Below are 16,011 nucleotides of genomic sequence, written 5' to 3' on the forward strand. Positions count from 1 at the left end.
TGTTTAATTTTGTGGTTTAAATTGCCTGTCAACCCATAAGAAAATAGAGCCTGGATCCAGAGCTGAATAAACCAATTTTGCATTCATAGGCAATTATAATTTTTAAATCTTTTTTCAGTCGGTTTGTTTTCAAGCCCGTTTTATTTATCACTGACAATCAATTCTCAGCCATTTACTATACAAATATTATCAAGTGCCTCCCATTTATTCTGAAGATCTAAACTCTGATGAAATAAGACTGCATGATCAATGCAAATAGCATTCTTCATCCCCTCCCAGATCCCGGGCTGTAAATCATGATACGACAGTATCTATCCAGAGGCTGAATCGCTGGTCCCAGGCCACACTGCTTAGGACTAGACCACTAAATCTTCATAAATCATATCTTCCCCCACCCCACTTCACATCTCTGTGAAAACACATTCATTTTCCAAATCCATCATTTCCAGTGCTGTTCATTTCCAACCTTAATTTCCTGGCCTATCTATTGGCTCAGGTACCTTCTGTCAGAGGTGGGATTTGTCTGAGCGCTGCTTTGAAGGCAGCGGCTTCTTCAACACACTCCTCGTCTGCTGTATAACCCCTGAGGAAAGGTTAATATATCCCTATATATCCTTAAGTTCCAAATCTCTCTTCCTATCCTGCGAGCTTAAAATCACATCAAGGTAATTTCAGATCACTTGAACTCTGGCTCTAGCCCATAGCCTTTCGCCTGCTCCGATTTTGATTGGCAATAGCAGTCTTATATTAATTTTCAGAACTTGGAAATAAAAGTTACTAACTTGTTTGGTTTTGTTTCTGCTGTCTAATAAATCTTTTCTAATTTCAGAAAGTTACCTTTAAAACAACTGTCTGTGAGGTGGAAATTTTTAATAAATAAATAAATAATAAATAATAAAACACCTGTCTGTGAAAGCTGGGTTTAAAGTTAAGTTTTTGGGAAACCACTTTGGGTTCAATTGATAGCAGAACACAATGACCTGTGGTCTTCAAAGACCTTCTGAGCAAGCCATTTATATTAACAAGCCATCCTAAGGAGTAACAGCTTCCATTAGCAATGCTCTTTGGACAACTCAAAGTACACCCTTACCATTTATTTAACCTCCTAGTTATATTTTCTTGGGTAGTAAGACACATTGTAACCAGGGGAAGGTTTTTGAAGCTCTCCCTTCTGTATTGCCACTCTGAGACGCGGATGCTGAGGTCTGCCAGAAGAATTGGGATCTGTCCCCCCATATTGATTTTAACACTACCCCCTTTCATGAAGCCTGAAACAATGGCTGTGGAAAGGTCCCATGCTGAGTGCCACATCACAACCACCAGTGAGTGCGGTGAATGCTGGCTCATGGCCATGCATTCCAGAGCAGGTGACATAGGGAAATAACTAAGACAATAATTCAAACATGGTGTCCTGCATTTCCTCTCATTCCCAAATGCACACAGGGTCTCCCTCATTGGAAGAGAAAGGAGAATTTTTGGATTAGAGTTGTTACCTGGACATCCTACCAGCGGTGAACTCACTGGGGATTTGGCTGCATGCTGTTTACCCTCAGAACCTAGCATGGTGCTCCTCACAAGGCTGCCTGGACAACTTGAGATGGCTAGGATCAAATGATCTTGTCAAAAATGGGAGTGGGCTATCAGCTTTGTTTGGAATATAAATACATTACAAGGATTTTATCAACAAGAGAAGATAAAGAGGACACAGTTGGTCAAAACTGATAACAAGAGATTGCTGGCTACTGAGGGGCCCACATGGATATCATAAAAAGGAAGTACGCCAACAAGAATATTAAGAAGTACTGAAACTTATTTTCTCAACTTTTCAGTTTTTAATCTCCCTATAGGTAGACCACTTTAGGCACGCCGAAAGCATCAAAATTGACAAAGGCATCCTGGGAAGTTCCAGTGTGACCAGTAGCCACAAAATGATGGAATGTTAACTGTTCAGACAGTTGGAGCTGCAGGAGTTGTGACCTCATCACGTATGAAAAGGGTAGGAATGTTCTCTGGGGAAAGTACCCTTTTCAGTCCTGCATTAACCTTACCCTCTAGACTTCTCACTCCAGTAACGACCTACAGCACAGCAGCAGGGAGCAGCAGAGACCATGTCAGAGCTGGCTTAGGGAAGACCAACCAGAGGTAGTTTTCAAACTATTTGCAAAGTAAAACAGTCAGTTGGCATTTCACAGGATGCAGTAAATGAAACAGCCCTTCCTAAAAAAAATAAAAAATAAAATAAAATAAATAAAATAAACTCTGCTACACTTTACCATTAGCTCACGTTATGTGACTCTTTTCATATAAGTTTCCAATTTAAACAAAATGAATCTGTAGTGAGAGAAACCAAATCAATGGTTTCCTGAGCTGGCAATGACGGAGGAGGTGCGGTTGACTGACAAGGTACAAGAGCAAGCTTTATGAAGCTTTGTGGAGTGACAGCCATGTTGCATATCTTAGCTAAAATAACGCAAACATTTGTTAAAAATGCCACTTTTAAAAGAATGCATTTTATTTTAGATAAATTCCACCTTCATTAAGTTGATAAAAAGAGACTGTCTTGGGCTGGGGAGATAACAGAGACAAATGGTGGAGCACTAGCTGCACAATCACGAATACCTGGGCTGGATCCCCAGAACCCGCATTTAAAAGCTGTGAGTTGAGTGATACTAGAGACCTATGTTTGATTGAAGTCCAAACACAAACAAGCGTTTGACTGAACAAGTTGGGTGTGCTGAAGTAGTCTGCACCAGGAATTCTAAAACTGAGGAGGGGGAGACTTGCAGACTCCCTGGAGGCATACAAGCCATGACCAAGCTAACCTTAATCATGAGTCCCCGACCAGTGAGAGACCCTGTAATAGCTTCTGGAGAAAAACAAGGTAGATAGGACATGGGGCAGGATCATACCTGAGATCACCTTCTGGCCCCCACCCAAATGTTCATGAACATGCACACACACACACACACAGAGAGAGAGAGAGAGAGAGAGAGAGAGAGAGAGAGAGAGAGAGAGAGAGAGAGAGAGAGAGAGAGAGAGAGAGAGAGAGAGAGAGAGACCAGAGACCTCAAGAACCTTACACCTGCCCGAGATGATCTATCTGCTTCGAGGACAAGTTGAAAGTAAATAGTACTTAAGAGGACCCACCTGTCTTTAAGTAGGAAAGTGTTTTGTCTGCTGTATTTGGCTTTCTCGCAGGAGCCTGGGACACAAGGCACCTCTCAGAGACAGCAGAGTTCAGCGCAGGAACACTGGACGGCCCGACTGGCTCAAGACAAGAGTTCTTGTGCTGGTCGACAGGCAACCTGGAGACATGGCTTCCAGCAGATCGTGGGACTTCTCCTGAGCATTCACTGCCTCTCTTTGCAAGGCTTTTCTCTCTCTTTTTTCATGTTCTTGTAGCCCCCTAAACTCCTTTGAGGGAATTCTTGTGAATTCTTTCCCATTTCATAGGTCTCCCATAGTTTGGTGTCTGTTGTTGGACCTTCTTTAACTGCTTTGGGAAGTGTCATGATTCCCTGAGTTCTGCAGTCCCTTAGTCCTTGTATTGGTTTCTCTTCAGCAGAGAAGGGTTAGACCCTCACTGCTTGCTCAAGCCTGTGATTCTGAAGGGCCTAACTGGTAGTGGAACCTTCCTTCCATTTCTCTAGATGGCTGGAATACTTACTGCCTCTGCTCTGACTTCAGATGGGACAGCCGGCTGGGCTCTGCTGTCTTGTAAGACTATTGACTTTAGTTAGTAAAACTTACCATCCAAGTTTCGTGACTATATTGCAGTCACCTGAAATCAGGTTATACTCTAGGGTATGCCTGGTCAACTGGTACACCTATCTGAGTTCACCAGGTGAGAAGGTTTTCAAAAATGGCTCTGAGGTTAGGTGGAGTTGCTGACCAGAACGGATGAGATTGGCTACTACGCTCACTAAAAATCCACCATTAAGAATAATCTCCCGAGTGGGGATGGAGAACCCAGCAGTGTAATCCCACCACCGAGGAGGTACCGGGAGCGGGCAGGGGTGTGCGCAGCGGCCTAGCCGCCTACTTCTTCCTGAGCCGGCTCCGGCGGTTCTCAGCGCATTCTCAAATGCTTGCAGCTGCTGCTCTCTTTGCTGACCTTCATCTGTGAAGAGGTCGTGTCATTATGTGGAGGCCTGCACGTCTTTGAGTTTGTGAGCTGCAGCGCCTTTCTCCTGAGCCTGCTCCTGCTGATCATGTACTGGCAGAGTGGATGCTGGAGAAGTCAAGTCGTCGGATTTTTACGTCACCCTGGGAACAGGGTGCGTGTTTCTGTTGACGTCTATCATTTTTGTTTCTACCCATGCTGGCACCACAGCTGAAATTGCTGCAACTCTGTTTGAGTTTATGGTGAGTCTGTTCCTAACTGACTTTGCGGTCATGCTATATGAGAGAGGCCAGAGAGCCAGCTGAGAAAACCTGAGTACAACGCCAGGGCTGAAGCCCTCGCTGAGCCACTGAATGCTTAAAGATAGAGCCACTAAATGCTTAAAGATAGAGCAGGTGCTGCAGACCAGAAGAAGGCGCCTTCCATGTGACCTGCGCCATGTGTGCACCTCATCCTTTGGAGAGAAGGAAGGAGCAGGAGAGCAGCTTCTCAATCCTGTACAATAAAGGAACTTCTGGAGGCATCACCATCCCTGACATCAAGCTCTATTACAGAGCTACAGTAATGAAAACAGCTTGCTTAGTCCTGGAATAAAAACAGGGAGATTGACCAATGAAATTGAATTGAAGACCCGAATATTAACCACACACCTATGGACACCTGATTTTTGATAAAGATGCTAAAATTATACAAGGGGAAAAAGAAAGTATTCAACAAATGGTGCTGGCATAACTGGATGTCAACATGTAGAAGAATGAAAATAGATCCATATCTATACCCATGCACAAAACTCAAGTCCAAATGGATTAAAGACATCAATATAAATCCGACCACACTGAACCTGATAGAAGAGAAAGTGGGAAGTAGTCTTCAATGCATGGGCACAGGAAACCACTTGCTAAATATAACCCCAGTAGCACAATAAATAAATGGGACCTCCTGAAACTTAGAAGCTTCTGTAAAGTAAAAGACACAGTCAATAAGACAAAAAGCAGCCTACTGAATGGGAAAAGATCTTCACCAACCCCACATCAGACAAAGGACTGATCTCCAAAATAGATAAAGAATGCAAGAAATTAGACATCAAAATTCTAAATAACCTGATTGAAAAATGTGGTACAGAACTAAACAGAAAATTCTCAACAGAAGAATCTCAAATGGCCAAAAGATACTTAAGGAAATGTTCAACATCCTTAGTCATCAGGGAAGTGCAAATCAAAACAGCTCTGAGATACCATCTTATACCAGTCAGAATGGCTAAGATCAAAAACACCAATGATAGCTTATGCTGGAGAGGATGTGGAGTAAGGGGAACACTCATCCATTGCTGGTGGAAATGCAAACTTGTACAAACACTTTGGAAATCAATATTGTGCTTTCTCAGAATCAACCTACGTTAGGATCCAGCAATACCACTCTTGGGCATATACCCAAAAGATGCTCAATCATACTACAAAGGCATTTGTTCAACTATATTCATAGCAGAATTATTTGTAATGGAAACAACCTAGATGCCCCTCAACCAAAGAATGGATAAAGAAAATGTGTCACATATACACATTAGAGTACTACTCAGTGGTTAAAAAAATGATATCTTAAATTTTGCATGCAAATGGATGGAATTAGAAAACATTATCCTGAGTGAGGTAACCCAGACCCAAAAGGGTGACTCCATGGCTTTTCTTTGACTCTGCCCTTCTTCCTCCCAGCATTCAGCTTAGTTTTCCCTGCCTAGCTAAGTTCTGCCCTGCTATAGGTTCAAAGCAGTTTTTTTATTCATTAATGGTAATCACAGCATGCAGAGCGGAATCCCACATCAGAAACTTAACAGAGAAATAAGAGGACTAACAAATATTCTGATTCAAATGGACTTAGCAAACATCTACAGAACATTTCACCCAAACACAAAAGAATATACCTTCTTGCTAGCACCTCATGGATCCTTCTCCAAAACTAACCACATACTTAGTAACAAAGAAAATCTCAACAGATTAAAAAAAATGGAATAACCCCCTGTCTTATTGAACCACTATGGCTTAAAGTTAGAACTCAACAACACTAATGGCAGAAAGGCCACCAAAATCATAGACACATGCTCAACTACATTCATAGCAGCATTATTTATAAAAGCCATAACCTGGAAACAACCTAGATGCCCCTCAGATGAAGAATGGGTAAGGAAAATGTGATACATTTACACAATGGAATACTACTCAGGAGTAAAAAATGACATCTTGAAATTTGCAGGCACATGGATGGCACTTGAAAAAAACATCCTTAGTTAGGTAATCCAGGCCCAGAAAGACAAAATATAATATGTACTCATTCATAAGTGACTTTTAGACATAAAGCAAAGTATAACCAGCCTACAGTACACAACCCCAGAGAATCTAGACAGCAAAGACCCTAAGAAAGACATACATGGATCCACCTAGGAAAGAGAAAAAGACAAGATCTCTTTAGTAAATTGGGAGCATGGTAGGCAGGGAGGGAGGGTGGAAGGGGAGAGAGGGAAATGTAGAGCTCAATTAAAAACAATAAAAATTAAATTTAAAAGAGGTGTAACCTTGTTGGAGTAGGTGTGGCCTAGTTGGAGGAAGTCTGTTACTAGGGGTGGGCTTTGCAGTTTTCAAAAGTCAATCCAGGCCCAGTGGCTTGCTCTTCTCACTACCTACGGATCCAGATGTAGAACTCTCAGCTATTTGTCCAGGGCCATGTCTGCCTGTGTGCTGCCATGCTTCCTGCCATGATGAAAATAGACTAAACCCTGAAACTGTAAGCCAGCCCCAATTAAATGCTTTCTTTTACTTGGTCATGATACCTTGTCACAGCGGTAGAACACTGACCAAGACAGAGGATGTAGGAACATGGAATGAGCTGGAAGGGAAAGGGAAGAGCAAACATGATGAAAATTCAAATAATAAATACAAAAAAAACCTCAATAATATATAAATACTCAAAAGTAAAATAGTAAAAAAATTGTCTCAACTAGGGAGAGTAGGCTTCAAACTGAACACTAGCTGTGGAAACTTCCGCTGTGGCATCGCTGGTCCTTTCTCTTTTTCTAAAATACACTGCTGTGATCGTCTCCTAGCGTCAACATTATTCCAGGTAGGGCCTGAAGTTAGGCCTGGAGGCGGGCCACCTAGAGATTCAAACCAGATAGGATTTCCGGAGACTTCCGAAGGAGACATTCTGGCTTGGCAGGTACTGTGAGCTAGTACCTCTGACTGCGCCCTAGTGCTGGCATATAAACGCAGACAGCTACCAACAAGATCTCCTGTTCTTTCTGGTCTTGTGGGTTCTGTCCCTGTGCTTTCACATACTTGACCCAGGAGGTCTAACAATGCCACCCCCTTCCCATTTCACCATGAAGTGAAAGTAGTATGCACTTCCAAAAAGTATCTCAGAACACTGAGAAGGTTCTCTCTCTGACCCGCCCCCATCCCCACCCCATAGAAGCTGCAGTCCTAGGGAAGTATTTTCTCCCTAACTTCGTGCCAGCTTGGAAGCTGATCAGTAATCCCGTCAAAGGGAGAGAGTTTCTCTGGCCACTTTCCTGTATTTCCTATTCCATTCTGTGTCCCACATGGGCGACTAGGGGTTACTTCCAGGCTTCAGGGTCTTACCAAAGTATTCCTAAATGTGAGTGGTTCCCAGATGCAGTTTTTGTGAATATGAATGAAGTGTGGAATCTGGCTGGTATCATTCTGTATCACAATCAGAAACTGTGCTCAATGAAAATGTAATATCTAATGGTCCCTGCATTTGGAAAACATGTAGCACCATTAGGTCATCCTTGTTCTACAGACTCAAAGACCGTATACAATATTCCGTAAAGAACAGATTATAGTGCCTTTCAGCAAAGACACGTGTAGATTTCCTCTGTGCTTTTTGCCTCCTAAATGAGATAAATCCGAGTGGGTAATTTTAAAAGTGAGAGGCCAGGGCCAAATGTAGCAACCGTTTCTCCTGTTATATCCTCTCCGAATTCCTCGGGTCTTGGAGCCACACTCATCTGTGACATGTTTGGATTTATAGACTGGCTCTTCATGATTTAACTATCTCAGGGCACAAGTACCGAGCAAGCAGTCAGGAAATATACATAATTTAGAAGATGGATTTGCAGTCTGCTCTAAGGGTCAATAAGCTGGACTTCTGCCAAACTAAGGCAGGTGGAGAATTCCATGATGCGGGTCTGAGAAGTCATATGCGAAAAAATAATGTTTAAGAACTGTTATGTGGGAAAAGCCCAGATAATCTTGAGTTATCTACAAGTAAACACAAAATGACAAGAAGTTTATGTTAGCTGGTTTCAGGCACATGGCTTATAATTTGGGCAGTGTGTGTTTCTATTACCTTAGAAGGAACCGACTACTGAATTTGGATACTGAATCCACTTAGTCATCTAATGTCCAAATATCACTTGTTATGAGCAACTGGTAAAAGAAAGCTGATTATACTGACAATAAGCATTTGAAATGTATGTGTTTCAAAATGTGACTCTGAGCTGAGGAGTGATTGACAGTTGGTGACTTCTGGAAGAGGGAAACTCAGTTTTTATTTAAGGGCATGGGCCCTAATAGTAGGTCAACCCTACTCCAGAGTATGATCCCCATACCTATGAGTATATGAGCATCACAAATTGGGATCTGTGAATTATTTTTTTAAAATGAGGACCCAAAGTTGGGAAGGGTATATAATAGAGGTAGATCTGGAAGGGGCTAGGAGCAATAATGGGAACGAATATGATCAAAATACATTTTATACATGTGTGACATTGTCACAAATTACCTAAAATTATATTAAGGGTCTGGAGAGATGGATCTGTGGTTAAGCGCATTTGCTGTTCTTTCAGAGGACCCAGGCTTGGTTTCCACATGGTGGCTCACACCCATCCATAACTCTGGTTCGAGAGGATATGACAATATCTTTTGGTCTGCGGAGTTACAGGGGATATGCACATGGCATATAAATGCCCATGCAAACAATTACTTATAAAATAAAAATAAATAAGTCTCTTAAAAAGTATATTTTAAAAATTTTAATGTGACTCAAAACAAATGAAGGGTAGCTGTTTTTTAATATCATGGCATTCAAAATTAATCTGACAGAACATCTACTTAAATAAAAATTATTGAAACAATCTATCCAATACTCTGACCCTGTTACAAAAATAATTTGAAAAATGTATGGTATTATTTTTGTGTCCATCAATGTATTTAAAAAGCTTAAAAATATGTCTTAATTCATTCAAAAATGTTATCTCAGCCAGGCGGTGGTGGCGCACGCCTTTAATCCCAGCACTCCGGAGGCAGAGGCAGGCGGATCTCTGAGTTCAAGGCCAGCCTGGTCTACAAGAGCTAGTTCTAGGACAGGCTCTAGAAACTACAGGGAAACCCTGTCTCGAAAAACCAAAAAAAAAAAAAAATGTTATCTCATATCTAGGGAAAGACAAAAATACATGCTTACTGCATGATAGGACATGTAATCTATAGGGAAAGACATATAATGATAATCATATAAATACATACATATTATTCTTAACCTGTGATAAATGCAATGGAGGCAAAACAAAGTACCTGGGCTCTAACTAAGAATCATAGCTTAAGATTTCATTGATGTAAACTATCATGAAGAGACCAGGAAGGATGCAATCTCTTACGAGGCATGGTAGACCAGTAGAAGTTATTCAAATGAAATGCTGATGGAACAGTTTGTGAAGCAAAGGAGCTGGGGTATATGAATCCTCTGAGTCAGACGAGAGCCTGTCCTCTCCAGGGAGCTAAAAGAAGACCAGTGGAAACCACAGAAGCAAAATGAAGCTAGCAAACAGGAAGAGATCAAAAAGACATAATAATCCATACTAATGATCTTTGATTTTGTACTAATTACAAGGAAAGGATTATTTGTTTAATGATGTCTTTCAGCTCACTTCTGACTTGTTTCTGGAAACACTTGGGTCTTATTTTCTCTGGTCTGTGTTAGCTCTCACTGGTCCATCTGCTTAGCTGTACATCTGTTTCCTGGAGCCACCGTGACAAAGGAGTTCAAACTGAGCACGTAATGCTACAGAAATCCATGGTCTTATTATGTAGAAGCCAGAAGTCTGAGGCACACATTTAGAAACTTGAGGGTTAGATGCTCCATATCTCTCCTAGCTGTTGCTGCTTGCTGGCCCTCCCTGGTACTCCTAGTAGATGAACTTCAGTCTCTGATTTCATTATACACCCTCTCGCTATTTGTCTCTGTCTCTTAATCCAAATACCTCTTTCGAAACCCACTAGTTGTGGGATTATGGGCCACCATAGTCCAGGTTAATCTCATTTTACCTTGACTACATTTATTTCCAAATAGATTCTATTTCCAAAAAGTTCACAGTCGTGAATACCCAGCATGAGGACTTGAACATGTGTTTTTTTAGGCATGCAAAACAGGTCATAACAGGGGTGGAGTGACACATCCATGTTTGTTTTTTAATACCATATTGAACATTGCGTGGGAAATGAGTTGGAAAGGCATACAATCAATTGTGTATTCACTTTTTGTAATATTGTGTTTTACAATATTGTATTATATTGACGATCTGAAAAGTTCCCAATATATAAAGTAGATATAAATATTGAATAACTGCTTACTAATAATTTAATATGAGATAAAGATAATATAATTGATTATAATGAGGGAGAAATGTGCACTGGGCAAAAAGAAAAAGGAGAGTTAAACCCAGATTGCTAAGTGGTCACGGTAGCTGTAATATGACTAGGTGCTAGCCAGTTCTCCACGTCTCTGCTTTCACGTTTTGACCTATAACCCCCCAGGACACCGCATTCAAAATTCTATCACTCTCTATATTTTTTTACAGTTGCCTTTACAATGTAAACAGTTAAGACTTTATTCTTTTTTTAAAAAAAAAATCTATTTGTTCCTTCAGAAAAGTTTCTGGAATAAATTCAAGGTGTTTAGGAAATGACCCAACAATGCAGAGACACACCAACCTGCTCATTGGCTGGTGAAAGCATGTCCATTATCTCCAGGACAACTGAGTAGGAAATTTTCATGCTTCTACACAGACGAACCCATCTCCAAGGCAGAAAAAGCAGTCTTTCTGTCACCTGGCCCCTGAAAAGCCTTATTATCCCTAAACCACTGGGGCAGCTATTTTCTTGAAAGTCCCAAACATGACTGGAGCAAAGTGGAGAGAAAAAAATAAAGCAGCCAGGTGCAGTATGGGTCTAAATACACAGTAGGGGAAATCTGTTCGGCAACTCTGTTTCAATGGCAGAGCATTTGCATAGTGAGCAAGGCTTTAATGTTTTTGATAAATTTTAAACTAATATAATTATAATCCTTTTAATATGTATAGTTTGATCACACATTCATTTTATTTTTGCTTGACTCTCTTAGCTGCTGTGCTTCCCATTGTTGTGGGATTTCCCCCTGTGTGCTGTGATTACCATTAAAGAATAAAGAACTGCCTTGAGCCTATAGCAGAGCAGGGCAGGGAGGACTGGACTGAATGCTGGGAGAAAGAAGGGTGGAGTCAGAGAGAATCCAAGTAGACCTGCTGGAACCAGACAGAACTTTACCACATGGCAGTGGCTCCTTTAAGAGAAGTTTTCCTGATTCAGTAGTAGCAGAAAAAAAAAGGCACGCCATTTTGAAATGCTGGCTTTCTGGCTGTGCTGCCAGAGCGAACTCTGACTCTCTCTGGAGGTTCAGCTATAGAGCATTTGAGTGGGAGCTGTGAGCAGACTGCTACAACTTGCTTAATGGCAATATAAACTGACTGTGTGCCTACAACTAGGGCTGTGAGCATGGCTCTCAGAGGCAGCAAACAGTTCCACCATGCTGGACTGGGTGGGGCAAGTAGGTAGTGTTGTATTTCCCCTAGTAATGCAGCTGCTTAAGTTCATAAGAAGGGCTTAGCATTTTAATAACTGCTCCTGGACAGTAAAGAATTACAGCTAGATACACAATAGGACAGATTCAGACATATAAGGCCTCTAATTGGGTCACAGTGTTGGATAAATATACGTAGGCTTGGGAGAGAGAAGAAAAATAGTACAGAGTTATAAAAAGAAGAAAATGGTTTTTGAAAAGATGAAACAAAGTCTTTAAAGAGACAGTACAGACAGTAATAGATTAAAGGATAATAAAATAAATATTAAAAAGTAATAGAGTAAAATTAAGCCACATAAAGATGGAAAATACACCAAGAGACTGGATTATGTATATTATTGTGTTGTCGATAAATTTTTTGACTGTGAAGGAGGTAAGTAACTAACATATATATTTTAAAGGTATCTTGATTTCAGAATTTGAGTTTCAGTATGTGTTGCTTTGGAAAAGAGGTTCTTTGTTTCCACAGAAGATGAGAACCTGTGTATTAATTCTAGACTAATGTAGTTTGATGAACCAAGACCCCCCCAAAAGGTTGCTGTGAACACCCCAAAAATATATTTGGCCAACAAACATCAGGAAGCAGCATGGAGAGAACTATGCCCATATTACCAAATATTGTCTATAAATTTTTGTTTACATTTAAAGGGGGATTTGTTATAGAGATTTGTGTGGATATGTATCTTGGTTTATTGATACAAATTTAAGGTCAATTTTGTTATACTGTGTATATATATATTTCTGCTCTTGATTAAGGTATTGTGATTATGCAGCTCATTTAAAAATGTAATGTATAATTAATAAATATAAGTAAATAGAGTCATCTATAATAGTCAAGTCATATTAGTTAGGTTTTCTAGATATATAGAGATATATTTCAATTAGATAGATATTCTTCAGATCTTTCAGAGACCTACAGAATACGGCATTTAAAATGTTTAAGAAGTTAGGACTTTTCATGACATGAGACACATCTGTTCCTGGAAGCACAAGCTACTTCAAGAGGAATATGGGCATCAAAGGGGCTCCTTATTGAGTTGGTTAGCCATTTGGGCAAGAAACTTCTCTTGCCTAGACTACTTGATGAACTGGACATGCAGGACCCACAGAGAAATAACTGCTAAACTTGCCTAAAGGTGAGATGATCCTTCAGGGTTCCTACTTCGTGAAAGAATCTGCTAAATATTCTGCAGGATACAGAAGAAAGTAACTGACAAACTGCCAATAAAGGCAGACATGTCTTTGAAATTTCCTGCTTCATGGAAAAGTCTGTTGAATACTATGGGCCTGTAGGCTGAAGATGGATGTCCCAAAGATACAGAAAAACTTTGGGTGACTGTCCAGGCAGTGAGATGTCTCTGTCAATTCTAGAGTTTTAAAGGTTGCTTACAATGTACTTCCTGTTTATTTAGGAAATATTATATCCTTCTAGAGTCTTTGATGGAGTTGAAGAATTTATAGTGATAGTTAAAGTTTTCCTTAGTTATGATAAAAGATAAAATAGATATAAATGTTGTAACTGTAAAATTGTTGCTTGATACTTGTTTTGTTATATGTAATTTTACTATGTTAAAGTTAAACCTTTTTTATTTAAACAGAAAAGAGGAGGTGATGTAGGATTTCCCTCTGTATACTGTGATTACCATTTATGAATAAAAAACTGCTTTGAGCCTATAGCAGAAAAGGGCAGGGGAGGACTGGACTGAACGTTGGGGGAAACAAGGGCAGAGTCAGAAAGAAGTCATGTAGCCCTGCTGGAGCCAGATAGAACTTTACCAGGTAAGGCACAGCCACGTGGCAATACACAGATTACTAGAAATGGACTAAATTAAGATATAAGTGTTAGCCAATAAGAAGCTAGAGCTAATGGGCCAAACAGTGTTTTAAATAATGTAGTTTCTGTGTGATTATTTCGGTTCTGGGCAGAACCAACAAGCAGCCTACTCCTATAGCCCATAATAGAGCTTGTGTATGTGTGTCTGAGTGGATAGATGTTAGGTGGAGGCTGGAGAGATAGCTGGTGCTCTTACAGAGGACCCTAGTTTGTTACCTGAACTCGCAGGGTCTCACAACTGACTGTAACCATAGGTTCCAGAAGGTTCCCTGGACTCTTTTAACCTCTGAGAGCACCTTCACTCATATTTACACATCCCCACAGACACATAATTAAATACTTTTTAAAATGTATTTGGCCTTGTCCCTCACTGGATGTCCGAAGGCAAGCAAGCATCAGCAAGCACTTCTACTGGGTCACCATGGAAATATGGCCAGGGTTCTCTCTTTGGCCTCACCTGCTCAAGCTATCATAGACTGTTGGGAAGACCAACTACACATATGAGGGCAGTGTTTCGATTGGTACTCCCATAATATAGGCTTCATTGGAGTAATCAACCTTTCCTGAATACATTATTCAAGACCATCGATCCAATGAAAGCAACTGTGCAAGTCTTTGTATATTAAAAAAAAAAAAAGAGGAAAAAAGTTGTGACCCTAAAAGAAATTATTTAGAGGTTGGAGGACTAACTCAGTGATTCAGAGCACTTGCTGTTCCTTTAGAAGATCTGAGTTTGGTCCCCAGCACCCACACGACAGCTCACAACCCTCTCGGCCCCCATGGGCACTGCACACATGTGGTGCACAGACCTATGTACGCCAAAATACATAAAATCAAATAATTGATAAACTATATTTTCGACATTTGTTCTCATCTTCTTTTTTTTTCTTTTTTTGGTTTTTCGAGACAGGGTCTCTCTGCAGCTTTTTTAGAGCCTGTCCTGGAACTAGCTCTTGTAGACCAGGCTGGCCTCGAACTCAGAGATCCGCCTGCCTCTGCCTCCCGAGTGCATTTGTTCTCATCTTAACTTTTCTACTACTTTAAAAAGAAATGGGAAAGTTGTGCTTGTTATAGAACATTTAGGAAACATTTAAAAGTGTGGCTGAAAAGTGGCAATTCTACCAGTATCCACATTTTAGAGTGTCTTAGTCAAGACCTGTCTGTATATGTAGCGATTATTGGTTTTCTTGTATGGTGTGTTTCCTGTGTCATTAACTGCTCTTCGGCAGGAGGGGTGGGATGATATTCCACTAGTCAAAGAAGAAGGAATGGTAGTGATCTGAACTGGAGATAAAAAACAAAAATAAATGAAGAACTATGAGAATTATTAAAGATAAAGGTGTCAGGACAAAGTGATGGATTTGATGCGCGTTTTGAAATAACTTCCAAGCTGCATGTTTTAGTTCCACAAATATAAAGATCTCACATAATTTTATCATAAATCCTACACAAAGAACACAAAGCACAATATCTTCATCGGAGGTGCATGAGCGATTCTTGCAAAGTCAGCTTAGCAGTGCCTGTTTTGCTGCCAGCAGAGCCACCTAAAATATCAAAAGGGTAAGCTTGTCTATCACATTTTCTAATATCTTTAACATGAGAGTATGGACTGAGTCCATTCCATTCTGAATATCAGATTAAAAACAATGGAACCTAAAATAATACAAAAGAGAAGATGCTGGCTCCTAACCAGAGACTTCTGTGGTATATTTCTGTCTTCACTGTGTAACAGTGTAACTGTATAACTGTGTAACAGTGAAGTCTATAAAAAAAACCAAAACTGCAAGAAAGTCATCTCCTTCTCCTCATAATGTTTCCATAATGTGCTACAGATTTGAAATGTGTTCTATTTTCAAAACTAACTGGCTGATTTATGAAGAAACACACATGTGTTTTTTTTTTGCTTCACAAAAGCACATTTGGATATTATTAAACTGAAAAGATAAAATATTGCGTAGTGCTGAAGAATTAATTTCAAAATGTTTCTTTAAGATAAACAGCGTATCAACTATATCTTAAATGTCATCACGTTGGATGACCAACTAAACAGATTTATAGGAACTCCTTTGCTAAAAAGGAGTTATTTTGGTTTATCTGTCATAAACTATTATGTCCAAAATCATGTGTGTTGCCTCCAACTACCCTGGTGTGA

At 40.2% G+C, this 16,011-nt stretch overlaps 1 pseudogene; it reads left to right on the forward strand.

Moving 5' to 3' along the window:
- Positions 1–1,295: 1,295 nt before the first annotated feature.
- On the forward strand, positions 1,296–4,484 carry LOC119811620 (annotated as a pseudogene).
- Positions 4,485–16,011: the final 11,527 nt, after the last annotated feature.

Source organism: Arvicola amphibius, chromosome 4, assembly GCF_903992535.2.
Source record: "Arvicola amphibius chromosome 4, mArvAmp1.2, whole genome shotgun sequence".
Classification (NCBI taxonomy): Eukaryota; Metazoa; Chordata; class Mammalia; order Rodentia; family Cricetidae; genus Arvicola; species Arvicola amphibius.